Below are 23,592 nucleotides of genomic sequence, written 5' to 3'. Positions count from 1 at the left end.
GAGAAAGAATAAAAGGGAATGCGCCTGCCACAGAGGTGGGGGGATGGAGTGGTGGTGAGAGGGATACTGGGAACATTGGTGGTGGAGAATGGGCACTGGTGGAGGGATAGGTACTTGATCATTGTATGACTGAAATGTAAGCACGAAAGTTTATGTCTGTAACTGTACCTCATGGTGATTCATTAAAAAATAATTTTTAAATAAAAAATATTTTATAAAGGTCTGCAAAAATTAAAGTCAGTTTTTCATATACAGTTCAGTAAGTCTTGAAAAATGTAATTGTGTAACCCCCACCATAATCAGGATTCACAAGAGTTACATCATGCAAAAAATTATGTGCTCCTTTGCAATAAACCCATTTTCCTATTTCTTTTCATATCTTTTTGGTATTTTTCTTGTTTATTTAGAGTCACACCTGTCGATGCTCAGGACTTACTCTTGGCTCTCCTTTCAGAAATTGTTCCTGGAGCTGCTTGAAGGATTCTATGGGATGCCAAGGATAGAACTGGGTCAGCAATGTGCAAATAAGCACCCTATCTGCTGTACTATCTCTACAGTCCCCTATTTACTTATGATCTTCCAAAATTTGGTAGCTGTAGGATTTCTGTAAAGGTTTATATTTTCAATTCATATTTTTACTTCCCTCAAGATTTCCTACTTCCTACTGAGATGTGGCTCAGTGACCTGCCTTCCATATTTGAGGTCACAAGTTTGCTTCCTAATAGTGCTCTACATGTTGAGTTCAATCCCGTTGTAACTTAAACCTGTGGTCTCTGAACCACTACAGTGTTTGTGCCAATTAAAGTGTGAGACCACCAGTAAGTATTACAACCAAGTACACAAACACTATACACAACTGTGTAACCTCTGGTAGTAATAACAGCAACAAAAGGAGAGGGGAAAACTTACTCTATAATCCATTAATTAATTACATGTTGTTTAGTTTTCAACTTCTCAGAGATTTTCCTCTTAACTTTGTACTGCTGACTCGTACTTAAAAAAATTTTGTTCTGCACCCCAGAGGTGCTCAGGGTCTACTCTAGGATCTATGTTCTAGGGTCATTCCTGGCTGTTCTGTGTGTCCATGTAGTGTCAGGAATTGAACATTGGCTTCCAGTATGCAAATCATGTGCTCAGCCTTTTATGCTATGTCTCAGGAATTATTTTCAGATAACATGATTCTAACATGATTCTTTATTTTAATTATTTACATTTGTTAGGCTTCATTTTATGATCAAGGATATCTTGACAGTTCTCATGGGCACTTGAAAAAGGTGTGTATTCTTCTCCTAGCCCCACATCACCCCCTGCAGTGACATGCTTCTTACTAATGATCAGTTTTCACTTTCTGTTGCTTATGAATATATGTTGATTGCTTACTATGCTTGTTTATATAACATATAAGAGGGAGATTCTTTGTTTTCTGACTAACCACTCAGAATGATACTTTTCAGATCCATTCACGCAGCAACAAATTGCATGATCAGAAACACGTAGTTTTTGCACCAAATTGGGCAGGATTGCATCATTTGTCCAGATGTCAGTCTAATACCTCTAATTATGCTGTTTTGCTTGGCAGCCGGAAGAGCTAAGGTATTTGGTTTCAGTACAGGGCAATGGTGTTGAGAATGGGGAGGTATTTCCGGTGTGAAAGACAAACCAGTGCGTCACGGTTGCCATAGAATCTTCATGTCAATCCGGTGGCTGTGACGACTTTTTAATACAGCCAGAGAGTCTGCATCGCTGGAAGATCGAACTCCTCTGAGGTGCAGGTTCCCGGCAGTGCAAGCTGAACAGCGTCTGAAGCCCGGAGACAAAGGATCCAGATCCAGGTTGGTCTTGCCAGTTTGTGGGCTTAAGCCGCAACCCCAGCCCCCACCTTCTCCCCCTCCCCCAGCCCCCACAGCCTGCAGTCTCGTACAGAAAGGCTTTAACGTCCTTTCCCGCCTCAGTGAGTGTGGTGTCTTGCTCCAGAGGTGTCCAGGAGCTATTTTCCTTCTGATGCTTAGGAGGTGTAGTAAGAAAAGTAATGACACGCTGAGTCCCAGCTCCCCCTTTGGTAAATGGGATACGAATGTCACAGGATCACTGCGACATTCAATGATAATAATTAAGAACATGACCTGGGAAAATTGGCAGGACCTAAAATATCTGTATGCATTTAGGTAAATCCTTAACTCATTTTTCCTTTTGGCTTTAGGAGCACGCTTGCTCAGGGGCTACTTCCGGCTCTGTGCTGGAAGGTAACTTTCCCGGTGTTCTGGGGACCATGCTGTGGTGAGAATCGGTCACGGGCTTGCTCTTCAGTCTGTCCTCTCCCTCCCCCCACCCCCATACACTTTCCCGCTTTAGCTAGGGGACAGAGGAAGAGAGAAAGTAAAAGAAAAATGCCGTGGTGAGTAACTCTTTGTAACATATGGTTCTCAGGATCACAATTCCATTGTACAGTGTTAGTCACTAACCCAGGCACAAAGTTAATGCAGTAATTGAAGTGATTTCTGGATCTTTCTCTTCCGGTTACTGCTTTTAATACTGATGACGGCAGGTTGTGTCCTGGAGGCTGCTGATGCGTCTATGCAAAATTCCAGGCCAGCAGCCCTCAGACAACCTTTACATGCATGGAAGGATCTGGAACCTGGTTCAGATGAGTTTATAGAGCTGAACAGAAGGGTGTTTGAAATAGCTCCTGAGGTTCACGAACTGGTCTAAAGGTAGAGAAATTATTTTGGTTTCACTGGAGATGAGGTTGAACAGGTGTACGTTTATTCTGTCCAGATAAATACATGTATTGAAATAGCTCTTAAGACCCATCCTAGAGAAGCCTTTTGTATGTTTGAAAAAACAACGAGTTTCGCAGTTGAGGAATGAACTTGCCTGGTCTTCAACATGCACATACAACAAATATACATGATTTATTTTCATTATTATGCATTTTTAGAAATAATAGTCATTCTCATATATCTCTGAAATAATATGGAAATACTTAGATTTTCTTAACAATTTGACATTTTAATGTAGATTCTTCCTGGTGACCATGTTTTATTTCCCATTAAATAATGAAAGTTTTAAATAGCCAGAAAATTTCCAAGTGGTAGTTAAAAATGTCCATCACTAGAATTTAGTATCTTAACAATTAGCTATTATATTAGAGTTTGCTCTTTTATAAGGATGCTCAGCTATAAATTCTAAAATAGTTACTCTTAAATATTATTATGATTATTTTATTAGAATATAATATTTTATCTCTGTATATCCTAGGAAATGAATGCAAATCTTTACTAATTATTATTAGGATGTATTCGATTGAAGATATATCTTCTTACTAATCTTTGTGAAATTTACTTACTCTGAATTTAAGTCTTTTACCAGATACATGCTTTTCAAATATTTCTATTTTAGTTATACATAGAATGGACCAAATGAAAAAACAGATTGTGCACCTGCTAACATTACAAAAGCATAATCATGGGAATCATTCATTAATTTAAAGGCACCAGAAATTATGAACTTCAACATATATTTCAAATACAATCTTTTTTTTTTGCTTTTTGGGTCACACCCAGTGATGCACAGGGGTTACTCCTGGTTCTAAACTCAGGAATTACTCCTGGCAGTGCTCAGGGGGACCATATGGGATGCTGGGATTTGAACCCAGGTCAGCTGCGTGCAAAGCAAATGCCCTACCTGCTGTGCTATTGCTCCAGCCCCTCAAATACAATCTTGAGGTATGGTTGATAAACATGAGATATTTTAAGAATTTGTTTTAATAAATTTTGATATACTTATGTACCAGTAGATGCAGTAGTATAATAAAAATAATAAGCATCACCCCAAAGAGTTTCTTCATGCCTTTTTGAAATTCTCTCCCTATTTAGTTTCCAGAGTCCCTCTTGAGGACATCACAACTCCTTCCCAGGCAACCACTGACATTCTGTCACTATAAATTTCATTTTCTATAATTTTATGTGGATGAAATTATTGTCTATATCACTTTTCTTCTTTCAACTTAATTATTTCTAAATTCATTATTTTGTTATACATGTGATTGCTTGTTTTTTGTTTTTGACTAATGCACTAGGTGGGCCAACAACAATTTGTCCTATCCATTTACATGGTGAAGGATATTTGTGTTGCTTTCAATTTGGGGTACTTGCAAAATATAAACTGCTATGAACACATGCACAAGTCTATACTTGGACATATGTTCTCTTTCGGGTAAGAAGTTAGGAGAGCAATGACTGGCTCAGATGTTAGTTGTAAGGCTGACACTGTAGGAAAACATCAAGATGTTTTAAGAAATGCTCACACTGCTTTTCATTGTCATCAGCAATGTATGAGATATCTAACCCACACATCACTGGACTTGGTGTTGTCAGTCTAAGTTTGGTTATTCTTGGAGGTCTGTAGTGATATTATATTTCCCTAATGATCTATTAATCGAATATCTTTTTATCTGTTTATTTTGCATTTGTGTGTCTTTCATAGAGTAATTGTTCAAGCTCCTTGCTTACTTTATTGGAGTATGTGGTTTCCTTTTATTGATCCTTATGAGTTTTTATTCTGGCTATAAGTCATGTGTCAGATAAATGATTTGCAAATATTTTCTCCTAGTCAGTGGCTTGAATTTTAATTCTCTCAACAGTTTTTTTTGAAAAACAAAAGTTTTAATTTTTCTTCATTCTCCCTTTCCCTTCCTTTCGTTGTTTTGCTGTAGTGATGGCAGGGGTAGCACACCTTATCTGTGATGTGCTCAGGTCACGCTTGTCATGGTGCTGGAGATTGCACATAACTGTGATGGGGACTGCACTCTATGATGGCTGTGTCAGTGATCAAACTTGGAACCTCACACATGCAAAGCAGGTGCTCTACCACTGAGTCATATCCCAGGGCCACTAAACTGTCTTGAATATTGTAAATTTATAGTGAGACTTGAAATAAGGCATGCTTATCCTTCAAGTTCTTTCTTTTCAAATTTCTTTTTTGCAATCTAGGTCCTTTATATTTCCACTCGATTTTTAGTCTGGTTCTTGGGCAACACCCAGCAGTTTTCAGGGCTTACTTTTGGATCTGTACTCTGGTATCACTCCTGATAGGACCCAGGGGACCATATGTGGTTCTGGGAATCAAACTCAGGTCAGCTGTGTACAAGGCAAGTGCTTTACCTTCCATACTATCACTATAGTCCTCCATTTAATACTTGATTAAACATGTAATTTATTTTTTAATGTATGCTAAGATTTTAATTTGCTTTAATTGAACCTATACATCAGTTTAGGGAAAATAGACATTTTAATGATGCTAAATCTTCTGATCCATGTTTGTTTAGACACCCTTTAAGTTCTCTCAGCAATATTTTGCAGCATGCATTGTACATATATAGAAATAGACTAAGCTTCATAGATTATCTCTATAGCTATGTGGTCCATACATTTTGAAGCCATTGTTAATGGCTGTATTTTCATTATAATTGAAAAGTTTTATAATTTCACTGCAATGTTAGTGGTAAAGATCTTTTTGAAAAAATACAGGATGCACTAAGACTAATAATGTGTATTAGGTTTTGTTGCAGATTTATGTTTTTAAAAAATTGGCTCATGACATTATAGAGTTTTAGTGAGTTCAAAACTTGGAGGAAGTTAGCAGGTAGAGGTACATGAAATAAATACAGTTGTACTTTGAAGGCTGTCTTCTGGTCATGAAGAGTTGATGCTGTTAATTAAGTCCACCAGTGTTCTCTCCTGGTAGAATTCCTTCTTGCTTGGGGACATGATTGCCTTTTGCTATAGTTAGGACTTCCACTCACTTGATGAGGAGGGCTAAATGATTTATTCAATGTTTAAAGATTTAAATGCAAAATTTAATCCTAAAAAGCTGTTCTTTAGAAATAGACAGAATATTTGATTAAATATGTGTCAATCACTCCAGTTGACTCTTTGTTCAGGGATCGCTCCTGGTGTTGCTAGGGGGAGGCAGTGGTGAAGGACTGAACTGAGATTGGCCAGCAAGCCAAGCTCCTGTACTCCTAGATTATTTTTCTGACCTTGCTACATCATTTAAAAAATGAAACTAGCAGCATTACATTTTTCCCTAATTATTTTTCAATTTTAGTAATATAATTTTTTAAACCAATGGTTTTTGAGGAATTTCACTGTGAATACACATCTGTGGAGAGGAGAGAAAGAAGAGAGAAATAAATCATACTGGATGTCAGACATTAGAGAAACCCTTGGGGAAGATAGTCAGCTTATGAAAAATATTGAAAACGCTTCTACTTAATAGGTAGAATTAGATGTTTGGTGGCATCTTAGTCTTGCACCTTTTGAGACTTCAGTTTCCACTCGATTTCCTGTGGATCTGGATCCAGATCTCATCACTGGGAGACAGTTTTGTTTTGTTTCGTTTTACTACCAGTCAATGAAAGGGAATTTTTATGACTCCATGTTCCGGAGATTCAATCAGGAGGCTATCCTGTGGATATGAGATGCGTATGGAGAGACCTTATTTGATGTTTTCCATGGGGTACAGATTTTTAGTATGACATTTCTTGCAGCAGTTGACAGGGGGCAGTGGGTGCAGGGAAGCTTAACGTCTATGTCGCGTCATCTTGCTGCAGTATTTCTCAGAGGATAAACAGCTCAATGATGCCCCCAAGAGGTGCAGCACCAAAAGCAAAGTACAATCTTCGGATATTGTGAGAAAATGTGGCCTTTCTCCAGCTATTTGCCTGCAGAAATTAGCTGCTGCTGGTCAGAGAGGCTGCCTTTCATGTTTTGTATTTTGGCTACTGTAAAAAACTAAAGCACGCCGAGGGGGCGCGTGCACTCGCGGGCTCTCCGGGCGGCTCTGTCTCACCACCCGCGTTCGGTGCTCTGGAACCGCAGTGTGTGGACTGGATCGGGACGGCCGGTGGTCAAGGACAGGCGAAGGAAGAACGAGGACCAAGCTGGTTGCTGATTAGTTACCGTTTATTCAATCTTCAAACTTTCTCATCTCCCGCACTCCCAGCTCCGGCCTCTCTCTGGATCTCTGCTCAACTGCTGCCTCTCTCTGGCTTCTCTCTCTCCTCCCCCTTGTCTCTCCCACCTTGCCCTCTAGGCTACAACCAGCCAGGTAGCCAAATTAACATAAGAAAGCCCTTCCTGAGGGCAGGGTACTCCAAAGCCCTTCCTCACTCTTAAGGTTTTTTTTCTTTTCCTTAGTCCAGGAACTCATTAACATCTTAATACTAGTTATTTTTGTATGGACATAGCAAGGGATACATTGAGGCTTGCAAGGCAGCTCTCCTGGCAACATCTTGCCACAGGCTCAGACCACAGCACTCAGGCCAGATTAATCATTCCTCACCCTAGCAGGGTCCAAATCTAGTATCACTGTTTGGATCATGACAGCATTTGTCCATGACCAAGCTCTTAACTTATAGTTAAGCATTAGGCACTTTGGCCAGGCCCATCTCGATGCCAGGGTAGCACACAACTCACCGCTTGCCCTGGGTCCTTCTGGTCCCACGTCGTCAGGAGCCTCCTTTGGGGATGCTAGGAAGTAAGGGCAGCTGAGGCTTAGGTCAAGAGAACAGATGCCCTGGAGGAAAATATCATGTAGAGTCAAATGACTCCCAGGTTACAAAAGCATAACATTTGTTAAGTCTTCCTGTGTCCATACAAAAAGGACTTGCTCTGAATAAACTATGCAAAGGACTCAAGGAGAAGAGAAAAACATTATTTACAAGTCAACAAAGCACTAAGAAAGAAGCTACAAATAAACAAAGAGGAATAGGAGCACTGTAACGGGAGTAACCAAATAAACCTAAACTACGTGAGGCTATGTTATCCTACAGGCTACAAAATACCAACTAAGTAAATGAGTTTGACTTCTAGGACGATGGTCTTGCCTCTCAATGTTTTTACAAAGATCTGCATCACTGCAATTTTTGCAATCACTCCCGCTGACTAACTTTGTCACATCATTTGAGACAAATCATTTTTAATGTAATTTTTAAATTTTGTCCTTTTAAAATTGAATCACTATGAGATACAGTTGCAAAGCTTTCTTGTTTGAGTTTCAGTCATACAATTTTTGAACACCCATGCCCCACCAGTGTACATTTTTCATTATCAATATCCCAAGTATGCCTCCCCCCCATTCAACATCCCCCCTGCCTCTATGGCAGACAATTTCCCTTTTATTCTATACTTTTTGGGCATTATGGTTTGCAATACGGATATTAAGAGGCCATCATGTTTTATCCTATATCTCCCATTCCGAAAGATCCCTCCAACCATCATTGACTTAGTGATCCCTTCTCTATTCCAGCTGCCTTCTCTCTCAGCTCATGAGGCAGGATTCCAACCATTGAGAAATCTTCCCAGCCCTTGTTGAGACAAATATTAATTGAGATATAAATTCCACGAACACGTCAGATAAATACTTCAATTGACTAAATGGAAGGATACTTAACTTGAGGATTAGTCAGTTGCAAACTAATTTCTGAAATCTGCCATGTGAACATATCAAGGACTCATACCCAGGAAAGAGTCAAGACTGAAACTCACATGTGTATCCTCATCCTTCACTCTATCTGGGAGTTAGGTGTTGTGGAGGAAATAGTAACTTCTTCACACTGTGCAGGAGGACACAGTTATAGGTACAGGTTGCATCAATTTTTCAAGGAACAACCTTTCTCCACTCAACTTTTCTTCTTCAGATGTTGGGTATACAGGACTCCGGATCAAAGTTGGACTAGCCTTGCTGGGAATGAATGATATCATACTTACCTCACATGGTCTAGGTACTTGCTTGTGCATTCTAACTTGCTGCCTGTGGGCATTTCCAATTATGTAGGTCTAGCGATCAAGAGAGGAAAGATACAGAATGCAAATGTGTAATTGGATTGACAATGCCTAGATTCAATAGACATATAATTCCTGTTTCCCACATTCCCTTCCCTCTGTTTATATGCAATGAACAGGGGCTGTACACATGCTTGGTTGTAGTGCTCATACAATTGACTATGGTGCTTGCCGGGAGTTGCACATCAGGTTTGGTGCTCACACAGTCAGTTTCATGGCTTGATGGAAGTTGTACTCGTTAGCTGTGGTGTTCTCTGGGGCTGAGGTGTCAAACACAGTTGTGCTCATACACATGCTCTTTTTTCTGGTGAATATTTTTATTTCTAGTGCTTGCCAGAGGTTTCATCCTCCATTTGAGATGTATACACATACCTGGTTGAGTTACAGTCAGAAATGTTTGTGAGTCACAGACAGCAGAGATGCCAGGATTGTGATCAGACTATGTGGCCAGTCCTAGGGATGAAACTCACCAGATCATGCTTGAGAAGTGGCCACATTAGCTACTGAATCATCTTTTGGCCCCTAATTAATATTTAATAAGCAAATGATATGTAGATATAGGGGCCAGTAGGAAATTGAAATACATATTTTCCTTTCATTTCTTTTTATACAGATGTGTTTTAAAAGAGCATTGTTATCATATCATAGTGATTGTTTTATAATTTGCTCTGAAGAAAGTTTTTCTTTCTCCTTGGAGCAAGTATGCCTTCTCATCAAGAAAACATAGCTAGTAGCAGAGACAGAAAGATGCCCCTTTCTTCAAAAAAGTTGTGTGTGACTATGTCGTGGGTAAAATAGGTATGTTGATACTTGTCTCACAGAATAGTTCTGAGGAGAAAATAACAAACCAACATAAATTATCTGATATGCAATACTATAACTCTTCAGTGATTACATGTATGGTCTCTCTTATGTACTTTCTTCTATAAAAGAGATGGCTGAAACATCATCTTTATAGAAATCATTTGGATTTGGGACAGCAGGAAAGAAATGTTTTTATATTGATATTATGGACTAACAGCAGTGCCATTTCTTTGTAATAAGTTACCTGGGCGCTGGAGCGATAGCACAGCAGTAGGGCATTTGCCTTTCACGAGGCCGACCCGTGTTCCTCCGCCCCTCTCGGAGAACCCGGCAAGCTACCTAGAGCATCGCGCCCAAACGGCAGAGCCTGGCAATCTACCTGTGGCGTAATGGATATGCCAAAAACAGTAACAATAAATCTCACAATGAGAGACGTTACTGGTGCCCGCTCGAACAAATTGATGAGCAACGGGATGACAGTGTGACAGTGTAAGTTACCTGGTTATAATGGAAAAGTGAAAATGAATCATCATCAGGAGGTATTGCGGGGGGGTGTCCTCCCAGAGATTCTCAGTCAGCGAGGTTGGCAATTCAGTGCAGGACCTGAGGGTACTGTTCTGCTCCTGCCCTGTGGTGCTGAAAATTTCCTGTGACATCCTGAAGTGCTGGTGCTTGTTTTCCAGGATCTCGCCTGCAAGTTCTCTGGGAACTGAACTGGGGTCAGCCACATTCAAGGCAGGTGCCTTAAACTTTGCAATATCTCTCAGAACCTTTCTCATTAATTCTTATTTAGTATTATTTCTATTTTCTCTTTTACTGTTCATTTGACATTGGGATAGAAGCCTTCAATTAAATTCTCAAAAGGAGACAAGTAGAGAACAACAGTATAAAGATGGTTCTGTGGCACAACAGACAGCAGGACACCTGGATTTCAAATACCAGATTGGTCTTTGTTTACAGGACCACTGGCACTCATTTTCCATGTACTGCCTCAGACCTAACATACGTGTATTATGTGTGCCTATATAGATAACATAAAAGGAGTGTCAATGACTTAAGTGTGTGTCCCCTCAAAAATTCATATGTTCAAGTCCTAACCTCCAAAACATCAGAATGTGACTTTTGTTTGTTGAAGAAAGAAGCTTCAGAGGATATTAAGATAAAATCAAGTAATTTGTGTGTGCCCTAATCTAGTATAACTGACATTTTTATAAGAGGTGATTAGAACACGTAAGATACAGAAAACACAGGCCAAGAAATGACTTTGTGATGGTGCAGTGAAAAGTTGGCTATCTTTAAGTAGAAAAGAAGCCTCAGAAGGAACCAAACCTGCTGACAATTTGACCTTGGACTTTACCTTCAGAACTGTGAGAAAATCCATTTCTGTTATTTAAACCACCTGGTCTGGGGCTGGAGCGATAGCACAGCGGGTAGGGCGTTTGCCTTGCACGCGGCCGACCCCGGTTCGAATTCCAGCATCCCATATGGTCCCCTGAGCACGGCCAGGGGTGATTCCTGAGTGAAGAGCCAGGAGTAACCCCTGTGCATCGCCAGGTGTGACCCAAAAAGCAAAAAAAAAAAAACCAAAAAAACAAAAAACACCTGGTCTGTCATATCTTTGTTGGGAAAATCTTTGCAATGAATATTGGGAGAAATATGTACAAATATCACTGTATTACTATCATCCCATTTATTGATTTGCTCCAGCAGGCACCAGTAACATCTCCATTAGTCCCAGCCCTGAAATTTTAGCAGCCTCTCCTTACTGGTCTTTCCAAACGATTGGAAGCTCTTTCAGGGTCAAGGGAATGAGACCTGTTATTGTTACTGTATTTGGAATATCGAATACACCATGAGGAGCTTGCCAGGCTCTTCGGCGTGTGCAGGATACTCTCGGTGGCTTGTTGGGCTCTCCGAGAGGGACGGAGAATGTATATCAGAAGATACAAGCAAGTATGTTAAAAACAAACACAGGTGTGCTGCTTTAGGCACATCAGTGGGCTAGACTATAAGAGTTCTTCCAGGAGCTTTGTTTTACATAGTCTCTGGATCTCGGCCATTGATGGGATGTACAAATATAATACTTAAAAATTATAGAGTAGTACTGTTTCACATTATGATATTGGGGTCTCACTGTAGTTTTTACTGTTTCTAATTAGGTACCGGTGATTTTAAAAATTATATTTAAAACAGATAAAATAGTGGTTGTTAAATATTTATGCTATAAAACTTCATATGTCAGATTCTGTATTCTCATATTCTAAACACAACCTGACATATAGAGGTGATAGTCTCTACTTCTCTGTGATTGCATTATCCCCCTTTTCCAGAGATAACCTCCATCATTAAGTAGTTTTCACTTTTGGAATCTTTCTTTCTATGTGAATGAAATATAGTATTGTTTTGATCCATGTGTGTTCATGAATGCCTATTTACCTGATGGGAAAAGAGGAAGACAGATAAAGAGAGCAAATCAACATTAGTACATCAATAGTGTGATCTGCATAGAAATGCCTCCTTGTCATGCGTATTCTCTTGCAGAGTTTCTACAGTGAACAAACTCCTGTCTTAGTGTGCATGCTAGGAAGTAATGGCAGAATCACTAACATGATGTGTGCTTTTCAGTATTTTTCAACTACTGTGTTCAAAGTCTTTGAGTTCTTCAGGTGCCAGGTAACCCTAAAGAATATCTCAGTGTCTCTTGAACAAAAATTGTCTCCTGAGTCCAAGCCTCAGTTTCTATTGTTCATTTAAACTGCTATTCATCTAGGTCTGTACCTAACATAATCTATCTAGGCCACCCTGATTAATGTGAGTGATTTCTGAGTGTTTGTTTTATTTGATCAGGCTAATATCCAAGTTCTATAGTGGGTTGGAGAATAGAATCCATTTGGAACTTGCTGTGAGTTTGTATTACGAGTGTTAGCAACATATATTTTTCTTTTCCTTTTTATTATTTTTGTTAAACAGGGAGGGCACTTAAAAGATTTAATCTATGTGTATTGATTCCCTTGGTGCCCTGCTCTGTCACTCACCTTTCCCCTGAATTCTGCTGTTTTGTAGGATTGTATTTTGATGTTTGCCTGGTGGTCCTTAAGGCACATCTACCCTATGGAAGTTGGGAACTGAGTTCAGGATCATCTCACAAATTTCTCTGTTTTCTTTCCCTGTGACATCACTGCTTGGATAACTAGGTGCTTAAATCCATGAATGCGCTTCCAATTCATGGAGCTGTGTTTAGAGAGGACAGAAAGAAACATGTTTGGAACTATTTTCATATGATGACCTTATTTAAATCCTGGGTAAGGATATTTATGAATACGAGTGTAAGGTTTGTTTGAGTACATGCTTGCCTTTCCCCATAGTCATCTGTAATTTCCTTGAAGCTGCTCATTTATGATTTTTCCATAGTATAATCTTAAATTAGTTCTGTGTCCACTTATTATCTCAATTCTCTTGACTTGGGATAGGAATGTTTCCTATTCTGATATAAAGTCAATTGTTTATGGGAAGACGAGGTATTTATCTTGTTTCTTTTTCTTCTCTATTTTTAGGGGGCGGGGTCCTTTCAAGAATTGCTTAGAGGGCCAGCAGACGGTCCCAGGGATATTCAGTCACCTGGGCCAACAGTTCATTGTTAGGTTTCCAGGATATGGTGTTGTTCAGGGCACTCCAGCAGTGATTGTGGACCTCCCAGGCTACACTAAACATGGTAATGCTCAGGAAGCCACATGGTGCCAGGAATCAAACTTGGGTCAGACCAGTGATACACCCTAATTCCTGTACTATCTTCCTGGTCCAGCATCTTTCTCATTTATTTTTACACTTCTAAAGCCGAGATATTTTTCTCCTTTTGGGGTGAGTGATGCCCAAACAAGGGCCAAACCCAGGGCCTCACATGCAAAGCATGCATTCTACCACTGAATTACATCCACAGAAGAGCCAAGGTACTTATATGTGAATAAAATGGACAGTGTGCTAAAGGAAGAAATTATTACAAACAAAAGTATTACTGTGATCAGCACTGTCATCATTTCAACATATATATTTTAGAAACGACTGTGGTAAGCACTGTCATAATTTCAATATATAAATTTCAAATATATATACAAAAAGTATATATATACACATATATGTATACCAGAAATTCTACTGTGCAAATATCATGACATTTTACTGTTACCTTCTTTCCCTTTGTTGTGATGGCTGAGAGTCACACACACTGGATTGCAGTGTTTTCAAATTTGATTCCAATATGCAGGGAATTCCACACTTGTGGTTGTATTGAGAATTGAACATGTGGGGTCATACATGCAAGTCAGGTACTCTAACACTGATTCACATCTCTGGGCCTCTGCATTTTAAAACATACCATTAAAATGATGCATACTTAGCTTCAGAGAGTACTTTAGTGGGACTGGGGTGGGGTCAAGGCTGTCACTGCTTAGGTGTGACTCCCATCTCTCTGCTTGGGGGTTGCGCCCAGAAGTGCTTAAGTAACCAGAAGTGTTCAAGATGCTGGGAATACACGCAAAGCACGTGACACAGTCTGAGTCATCTCTCTGGCCCCTATAGAGTACTTCCATTTTGGGGTGTGTGTGTATGTTTGTGTATGGAGAATCACACCTGACTGTGTTTTGGTCATAGTCCTGGCTCTGTGTTCAGGGATCACTCCTGGAGGTACTAAGCGGATCACATATGGTGCAAGGGATCAAACTAGCATCAGGTACATGTAAGCCAAGTGCCTTAACACCTGTACTACCTCTCTGGCCCTAAGACTACTTTAAATTTGTTTATTTAGTTTATTGAATCACCGTGAGATGCAGTTATAAGATTTCATGTTTTAGTCACAATCATGCAATGTTCAAACACCTATCCCTCTATCAATGCACATTCCCCACCACCAATCTTCCCAGTATACCCTCCCTTTCCCACCCTCCCCTTGCCTCCATGGCAGACAATTTCCCACATACTCTTTACTTTTGGGCACTATGGTTTGCAACACATATATAGAGAGGCCATCACTTTTGGTCCTTTATCTACTTTCAGCACACATCTCCCTTCCTGACCGATCCTTCCAACCATCATTTTCTTGGTCATCCCTTCTCTATTCCAGCTGTCTCCTCTCCTCACTCATGAGACAGGCCTCCAACTATGAAGCAATCTTCCTGGCCTTTGAGTATACTGTCCCTAAGGCTACTTTAAAAAATTTTATTAGTGAATCACCGTGAGGTACAGTTACAAACTTATGAATTTTCATGTTTGCATTTCGTTTACATCCTTCCACCAGTGCCCATTCTCCTCTGCCAATGTTCCCAGTATCCCTCCCACCACACCCACCCCAACCTCCACCACCCCACCCTGCCTCTGCAGCAGGGCATTCCCTTTTGTTCTCTCTCCTGTTGGATGTTGTAGTTTGCAATAGAGGTATTGAGTGGCCATCATGTTCGGTCTATAGTCTACTTTTGGCATGCAGCTTTAAACTAGAGTGGGTCCTCCCAACATTCTCTACTTGGTGTTCCCTTCTCTATCTTAGCTGCTTTCCCCCCAGCATGAGAGGGAAGTATCCAAGCTGTGGGGCAGACCTCCTCGTTCTTATCTCTACTATTCTTGGGTGTTAGTGTCCCATTCTGCTACTTTATATTCCACAGATGAGTGCGATCTTTCTATGTCTGTCTCTTTATTTCTGACTCATTTTGCTCAACATGATACTTTCCATGTTGATCCACTTATATGCAAATTTTATGACTTCATCTTTTCTAACAGCTGCATAGTATTCCATTGTGTAGATGTATCAAAGTTTCTTTAACCAGTCATCTGTTTTTGGGCACTCGGTTTTTTCCAGATTTGGGCTATTGTAAACAGTGCTGCAATGAACATACAAATGCAGATGTCATGTCTACTATACCTTTTTGCATCTCCAGGATATATTCCCAGGAGTGGTATTGCTGGGTCAAATGGGAGCTCAATTTCTAATTTTTTGAGAATTGTCCTAAAGCTACTTTTAATGACAAAATTTGTATTATAATGACCTATTTATGCCTATTCATATGTATATATACAATAAAATTGCAGTAGATACATTAATAGTTGATTCTGGATTAATAATAATGATGACAAAGGTTTGTATTGACACTGTTCTTGGCACAAATCCTATACTCATTTATTTCATTCTCACCACAGAAGGAGCTGTTTTAACCCAACTTTAAATGTCAGGGAACTGAAATGCAGCAAGGACTGGGATAGCAAGTCACAAAACTGAGATTTGAAGATTCTGTGTGACTGCTGGATCCACTTTTAACCTGGACACTACTGACTCTTTCATTGTAATATTAGCAACCTGACTGCTTACTGAGGCAAAGAAAAGTAAATTTAAAAAGTCAAGGAAATAAATAAAAGTAAAGTGGCTGGAACGATAGCACAGCGGGTAGGGGTTTGCCTTGCACATGGCCAACCCAGGTTTGATTCCCAGCATCCCATATAGTCCCTTGAGCACTACCAGGAGTAATTCCTGAGTACAGAGCCAGGAGTGACCCCAGTGCATTGCTGGGGGTGACCCAAAAAACAAAAAGCAAACAAACAATAAATAAAAGTGAAGTAAATTAAACCAAGTTATAGTTTCCCCTGTTATCTAAGTATAGATTTAAGTTACTTAAAAAATTATGGTTTTGAATCTGAGGGACTATGCTATGTAATACTGTGGAGGAGGTTTCCAGAATCTTCTCTGCTTTCCTTTGTCTCATGGATGTTCCCATTCTATTGTAGCAGATTCCTTGTGGAAGAAGCAGAGGATATTTATGTTTCTCAGTGATTTCCTTTTTTAACATTTACAAGACAATCAGTATGTATTATAAGGAAAAATAAAATATAATAAATAATAACAAAATATAAAATAGTATAATTCAAAATATACAAAATATAAAAATGAAAAAAGAAAAAAGAAAATACAAGCATAATAAAAACCTAACAGAACACAATAAAATTATAATACTCAAAAATGAACTCTGTCAGTATTTTCTTTTTTTTTTTTTTTTTTTTTTTTTTGCTTTTTGGGTCACACCTGGCATACACAGGGGTTACTCCTGGCTCTGCACTCAGGAATCACCCCTGGCCATGCTCAGGGGACCATATGGGATGCTGGGATTCGAACCCGGGTCGACCGCGTGCAAGGCAAACGCCCTACCCGCTGTGCTATCGCTCCAGCCCCTGTCAGTATTTTCATCTTTACTGCCCAGAAGTTTTATTATTCAGGAATTAATGTCCCCATTTTATTAAAGTACAGTGATCTTTTTTTTTTTTGCTTTTTGGGTCACACCTGGTGATGCACAGGGGTCATTCCTGGCTCATGCACTCAGGAATTACTCCTGGTGGTGCTCAGGGGACCATATGGGATGCTGGGATTCGAACCCGGGTCGGCTGCGTGCAAGGCAAACGCCCTACCTGCTGTGCTATCACTCCAGCCCCAGTACAGTGATCTTTGATACTGTTAATGATAGTTTCATACACACATTGTTTCAATACCACACCCACTACCAGAGTGCCCCTTCCCTCCAACAATGTCTTAAAGGTCCTTCCCATACACCCCTCTCCCTCCCCAGGTAAATTCAATTCTGTGGACCAGCTCTCCAGTTCTGTGTCCTGTGGCCATTTGTTGTTCCTTATTATAATCTTTATATATCACATACAAGGCAGAAGAATCTTTGTGTATTCCTCTCCTTCTTACTGACTTTACTCAGAATGATACCTTCAGACTATAGATTGAACATGATAGCTGCCCAGTATCTCCATTCAAACCAACCATGACACCCAAAAGGAGAGAGAACATTAAGGAATTCCCTGTCATGGGGGTGGAGGGGGGCTGGACAGCACAGGGGGTGGGGAGGGAGGGACTCTGGGGCCATCGATGGAGGAGAATGGGCACTGGTGGAGGGATGGGTACTCGAGTATTGTATGACTGTAACACAGGCATGAAACTGTAACTGCACTCTCACGGTGACTCATTAATAAAAAATAATAATAAATGATACCGTCTAGTTCCATCCATGTAGGAGGTAATGACATAATCTCATTTTTCATATACTTGCATAGTATAGTCTACTCTTTATAGATACCACATCACAACTTCTCGCTCCATTTGTCTGTGGTTGGAGATTTAGTTTGTTTCCATATCTTGGCTGTTGTATTAGGCACTGTAATTAACATAAGTACATATGCATATATCCATTCGAATTAATGTTTTTGCAGACGGGGGTTAGATTATGAGGAATTATGTATGTGTGGGTATATTTATATGTTTACATATAAAATATTAGAACTCATTTTAGCTTCTTAGCTTTCTATTATCATACCATGTGGATGTGTGTCCCCCAACAAGGTATGCACAGGACTTACAAACCTATGCTTGTGACCTACTTGAAAATACAGTCTGTGCACATGTGATTAACTCTCTTGAGATAAGATCATCCCAATCCAGAGTAATCCCCAAATCTAATGACTGTGGCCGAATGAGAGAAAGAGAAAGACAGATAGGGTATATGTCTCTGAAGGGAGGAAAAGCCAGAGTCATGTTGTTTCATTATTATCCTGCTAATTTTCTGATTTTGGATTTCTACTATCTAAAACTGTGTGAGAATAAACTTGTTTTAATGCAAGTAGTTCTAGGTAATGCCCTGTGATCTTAGGACACAAATGTACTTAGTAATAATATTACTTAAATGTCACTGATTATGAACAAACATTAACGTGTAGCCTAGTTTCTCTTGCTTCCAAGAATAGTAATATCTGGGCTAGGGACATAGCTCAAAGGGCTGGAGTGCAGATTCTGTGTGTGGGAACATTGGGTTTCTCTCCTGGCCCCAGAGTGTTCCCCAAGCACTGCTAGGAATAACCTCCAAGCAATGAGTTAGGCCCAGACTACCACGCATTACTAGTTATGTTTCCAAATAGCAAGAAAATAGCAAAATCAATAATGATATACATAATAAATATAGCTGAATATAATAATGTGGTATTTATCAGGTAAATGCCTTACTTGCTGTACTATGTCTTCAACCTGTTAATCCTTATTGTATAGAAGAAAAGCTGAGGGATAGTGAGAATAAAAATCTTGCCTGAAAAGTGCATAATTGTTGAGTAAGATAACCCATAATTTTTACCCATAATCTTATGCTCCAGAGCCTGGGAACCTGTCAAGATATCCTACTAAGTGACAGAAGCAGTGTGCATAAATATGGATACTTTAGGTGGTCAATAAAAATGACAGTATGTTAATACATTTGTAAAGAATGTCCTACAAAATGTGGTTTGTGCCGACCCTGTGAGAGCTTATTTTTGCAATCATGGGGACACAAACAGTGAGGTTAGAAGTCAGTGGGAAGTAGAGAATAGGAAAAGCTGAAAACTCCAGAATTTTTATATGAAGGGAAGAGAGAGGAAAGCCTATGTGGATAGCAGGCCCAAGGAGGCATTGTTTATACAAAAGTTAATTCTGGGATCAGGGAGGTAGTTCAACGGGCTGGAGCATATGTTTTGTATGCAGAGGACTGGGTTCAATCCCTGGAACCACATGGCATCCTGAGCACTGTAGCACTGTAGCACTGTAGTCTCATGCATTGATTTGCTCGAGCGGGCATCAGTAACGTCTCCATTGTGAGACTTGTTGTTACTTTTTTTAGCATATCAAATACACCATGGGTAGCTTGCTAGGCTCTCCCATGTGGGTGGGATACTGTTGGTAGCTTGCCGGGCTCTCCGAGAGGGACAGAGTAATTGAACCCATGTCAGCCACGTGCAAGCCACTAACCGCTGTGCTATTAGTACAGAGATAGAAGTAAACCCTGAGCACTGCCGATGTGCTATAAAAGAAAACCAATCAAAAAAAGTCAATTCCTTGAGTGTAGAAGCTGCCTAGTCTTAGATTTACCTCCTAGATTTGCCCATGTTTCCCTCTTATTTTCCACTATAGAGTTCATGTGATACCTCCAAAGTAACAGCATGTGTTTTAAGTCCTATATACTTAGGTATTGGTAAGTAGAAGAATGGATAATTCTGTATCAAATAAGTCCTCTGATTTTTGCTTCCCAAAGAGGCAGTAGATATCTGACATCTTGTTATAATGTGGCTAGATAATGCACGATGTTAGAACTCCTATACTAGTTACTATGAATGACTCCTGGATTTTCTTGTAAACATATGAACTTCTAGAACTGTAAGGACAAGCAAGGAGATAAGGAGCACACCTTGCTGCTCTAGTATGATCTCTCCTTGTGGCCATCAGGTGAGTCAGAGTCAGGCCTGTCTCCTTAACATGGGGAACTGAATACATGTCTACTCATAGGCATGGTGTGGAACAGTCCTATGAACTTCTCTTATAGCCACAAAACCAAGAACTTCCTGTCTCCAAAATTTTGAACTGAAGACTTATCAGAGTGATATTTATTTTCTTCATAAAGAAGTCTATATTCTCACGGTCAGTGCAATATTCAAGCTGGTAGGACACTTGTTTTGCACGCACCCAACCTGAGTTCAATCCACAGAACCATCTACCCCCAGAACCCTTAGTGCCTCCAGGAGGGTTGCCTGACTGCAGGACCAGGAGTAAGCCCTGAGCTCTACCAGGTGTGGCAAAAAAGAAGTATTTATTCTCACTGTGAGAAAAGCAATAAGATATGACTCTCCACAGATCCCACCTTATCAGCAAGGCTCAGCCAGTCTCAAGATGTTGAAATACATCGCATGCCATTTTAATCTGGGCATGTTTTCTCATTGTTTTCAATACGCAGTCATTGTGGCAAATGTGTCTTCAGACCCTCCCCTCAGATGACTAAGCTCAGGCTGACAGAGCTTAAGTTATGTCTCCAGGGAAATGACAAGGATGGAAATCCTAGAGACTAATCTGGAAGCAATGCCATCATGGCACAGAAGGAAGCTCCATCTTTCCTATCGGACTCAGGGCAACTTTCATTTTAGAAGATGGGCTTCCAGGACTGGAGAAATAGTCAGATTACACGTCTCTGCTACTGTGGCCCCTAAGATACTCCTCTGAATGATGAAGATGGACAGAATGATTAAATATATCCTTTGTGCTAAGAGACCTAGGGATCATGTCACAGCAGTTGACTAATCACTGAAGAGACGAGTGAGGCTTCTACATATTCCTGGTTCCAGCTGCCGAGATATTTCATTGTAAGCAGGCCTTATTATATGTTTTTGGCATTTTTACCTATCGCTTTTTAAAGATAGAGTCGAAATCATCCTATATCATTCATAGACTAGGACTTAAGGGAGCAAACTGCATTTCCCCCCCACCTCAACAGACAAAGCGTCGTGGTTTGAAGAGGGTGGTGCACTGATGCCACCCTGTGGCAAAATCCTGAACTGCAGCCTGCTTATCTTGGCGCAGGAAGGTGGGGGGGAGGAACTGGGCTTTCAAACCTACTCCGTAGATTTTTCTAGAGGTCTCCGTGGAAAAGGGCCATTCTTAATGAATAGAGGCACTCATGGCCTCCAGACAGCAAGTGCATCTTCCTCTGTTGAAGTATCAGTGTAAGTAAATGGTCATTTAAAATTTTACATTTTTAAGAGGCAGAGAGACTTTTTTTTTTTTTTTTTTTTTTGCTTTTTGGGTCACACCCAGCGATGCACAGGGGTTACTCCTGGCTTTGCACTCAGGAATTACTCCTGGCGGTGCTCAGGGGACCATATGGGATGCCGGGGATCGAACCCAGGTTGGCCGCATGCAAGGCAAATGCCCTATCCGCTGTGCTATCGCTCCGGCCCGGCAGAGACCTTTTTAAGAGGCAGAGAGACAAGCTTGCCTTGCACTTAGCTGACCAGATTTATATCCCCAGCACCCCATATGGTCCCCCATGCCTCCCTGGGAGTGATAACTTGGCGCAGAGCCTAGACTAAGTCCTGATCACTGCCGAATGTGGCTTAAAAACAAACAAAAAAATGTTTTTAGCTCTTTAGCTAAATAGCAAAAATAGAACAGAGGTACGTACTACCATTTTAACTTCTTTGGCAGTTAACATACCATATTTTTATTTAACTATATTTATTTGAAAAGATTATATTTTGTTTTACAAAATTAATTTCATATTAATTTTATATTTCATGATATGATGTTCTAATCTACTTCACCAATATTCTAGTTGTGAAAACTTGAATCCTTTATATTTTTGTTACAAGCAGTAAGTTATAATTCCGTTGCTCATATTACACAAATATCTTTAGGTATTAGTTATAAACTCTTAAAAGTCTTTTTTAAGAATCAGGTATATATGGGGCTAGAGCGATAGCACAGTGGGCAGGGCATTTGCCTTGCACAGGACCGACCCGGGTTCAATTCCTCCGTCCCTCTCAGAGACCCCCGAAAGCTACCGAGAGTATCCCGCCCGCACAGCAACGCCCTGGCAAGCTACCCGTGGAATATTTGATATGCCAGAAACAGTAACAAGAAGTCTCACAATGGAGACATTGATGGTGCCCACTTGCGCAAATTGATGGACAACAGTGCTACAGTGCTACAGTATTAAAACAACTTTGGAAATACTATTAGTAACTTATATCCCTAATATTTGTTAAGGAAGTGCCTATTTTCCCACACAATTGAAATAAGAACCACTATTTATGTGATGGGCAAGAAATTGTCTCCCCTTGTTATTTTTATTATAACACACTTTTGCTTTCTCTCTACAACTATCATATTGTGATTGTGATAGGACATAAGCAATTTACATGTTCTTATATTTAATGTTTTGGATAATCCCTATTTCAAAGTTGTTAGTGACATTTTAAAGTGATTTAAACTGGACAAAGAGGAGTTGTACATATTGCTTCACAAGAAATAGTGGCCTGAACAGAGGTGTGGAGACCGAGAGACCTCCTGGGTCTATGAGATGGCTGCTATTGTAAAGGAGATAGAAGGAGCAATACCAGTTTATATCCTGATCATACACTTTGCATTTTTTTTACTGTGGAGTCTGTTAATTACCAACAGAGTATTGTGAATTTATGCCTAATGTTGCTAAATGCAGACAGTGCATAGTGAAGAATTTTCCAAATGAGTTTGCAAAGCTTACTTTATAAAATTCACCCAAATAAGAAGTTATAATTAGTGAGGGTCAGGGAACAGTGGGAGAAGAAACTAAAAACCAAAAGAGAGGTGGAAGGGTTTAAATTAAACAAAGGAAACTTCACAAATGGTTGCAAGAACCAACATTCCCAGGGCAAAGAAGAAATATTTAACAAGACTATGTGACTTTGCAACCTTTGAAATCTATCTTAAAACTGTGCAAATACTTTTTGTTTAAAAATTATCCTGTGGTGGTTTGCTCTTCAAGCCCCTTCTCCTTTGAACATGTATCTCGCCGGCTTGTTCCGGTTTCTTTTGTTTGCCTATGTCCACTCTGGAAAAACCTGTGTCCTCTCCTGAGAATGTACTGCTCTTTTACTTATTTCACATCTCACTAAATAATTGTCAGTAAAAACTATCTTGCTTAACTGGAAAAACAATTACCCTGTGGTGCCTCAGTCACAGGTGAGAATGAAATCATTATTCAAGGAGAATACAGATGACACAATCAATTGATGTCATTCAGGAAAAATAACAGAGATGGTTGATGATATCATTGAAGGTCTTAGAGGAGTAAAGCAGTGATCTTGAATATTTATTTATTTATTTAATGATCTGAACTGAGAGTTGTTATGACCAAAGACAGAGAGGCATGACAAGTGCCTTAACCCCTGAACTATCTCTCTGACACTTTGCTGTGATAAGTTTGAAGTTATTGAGCATTTTATAGGTCTGTGGTTGAATTTCACACATTAAAGTCTCTCAAATTCACCCGCTTTGTGGCTACACTTAGCATACTGTTAGTTAAATGTTGGTTAACATATGGTTGGTTCAAGTAGCCTGGAGATAATCTTGAAAAGTCTTAAA

The 23,592-nt window shown here is 39.9% G+C and overlaps 1 protein-coding gene across 6 annotated transcripts in view; it reads left to right on the top strand.

The window, feature by feature from the left end:
- The first annotated feature begins 1,645 nt into the window (after positions 1-1,645).
- The window catches only part of LOC101546627 (melanoma antigen preferentially expressed in tumors-like), a 71,128-nt gene continuing 49,181 nt past the window's right edge, over positions 1,646-23,592 (top strand). For 4 of the 6 annotated variants that reach the window (XM_055121960.1, XM_055121957.1, XM_055121959.1 and 1 more), the window contains exon 1: positions 1,647-1,832. The gene's annotated coding sequence lies outside the window, so the exon portion shown is untranslated. Of the gene's footprint in view, positions 1,833-23,592 lie in introns of all 6 variants that reach the window. The other 2 variants (XM_055121956.1, XM_055121955.1) reach the window with 1 other exon arrangement.

Source organism: Sorex araneus, chromosome X (assembly GCF_027595985.1).
Source record: "Sorex araneus isolate mSorAra2 chromosome X, mSorAra2.pri, whole genome shotgun sequence".
In the NCBI taxonomy this organism is placed as follows: domain Eukaryota; kingdom Metazoa; phylum Chordata; class Mammalia; order Eulipotyphla; family Soricidae; genus Sorex; species Sorex araneus.
Note: the sequence above shows the minus strand (reverse complement) of the source record. Positions and strands in the feature narration are given on the sequence as shown.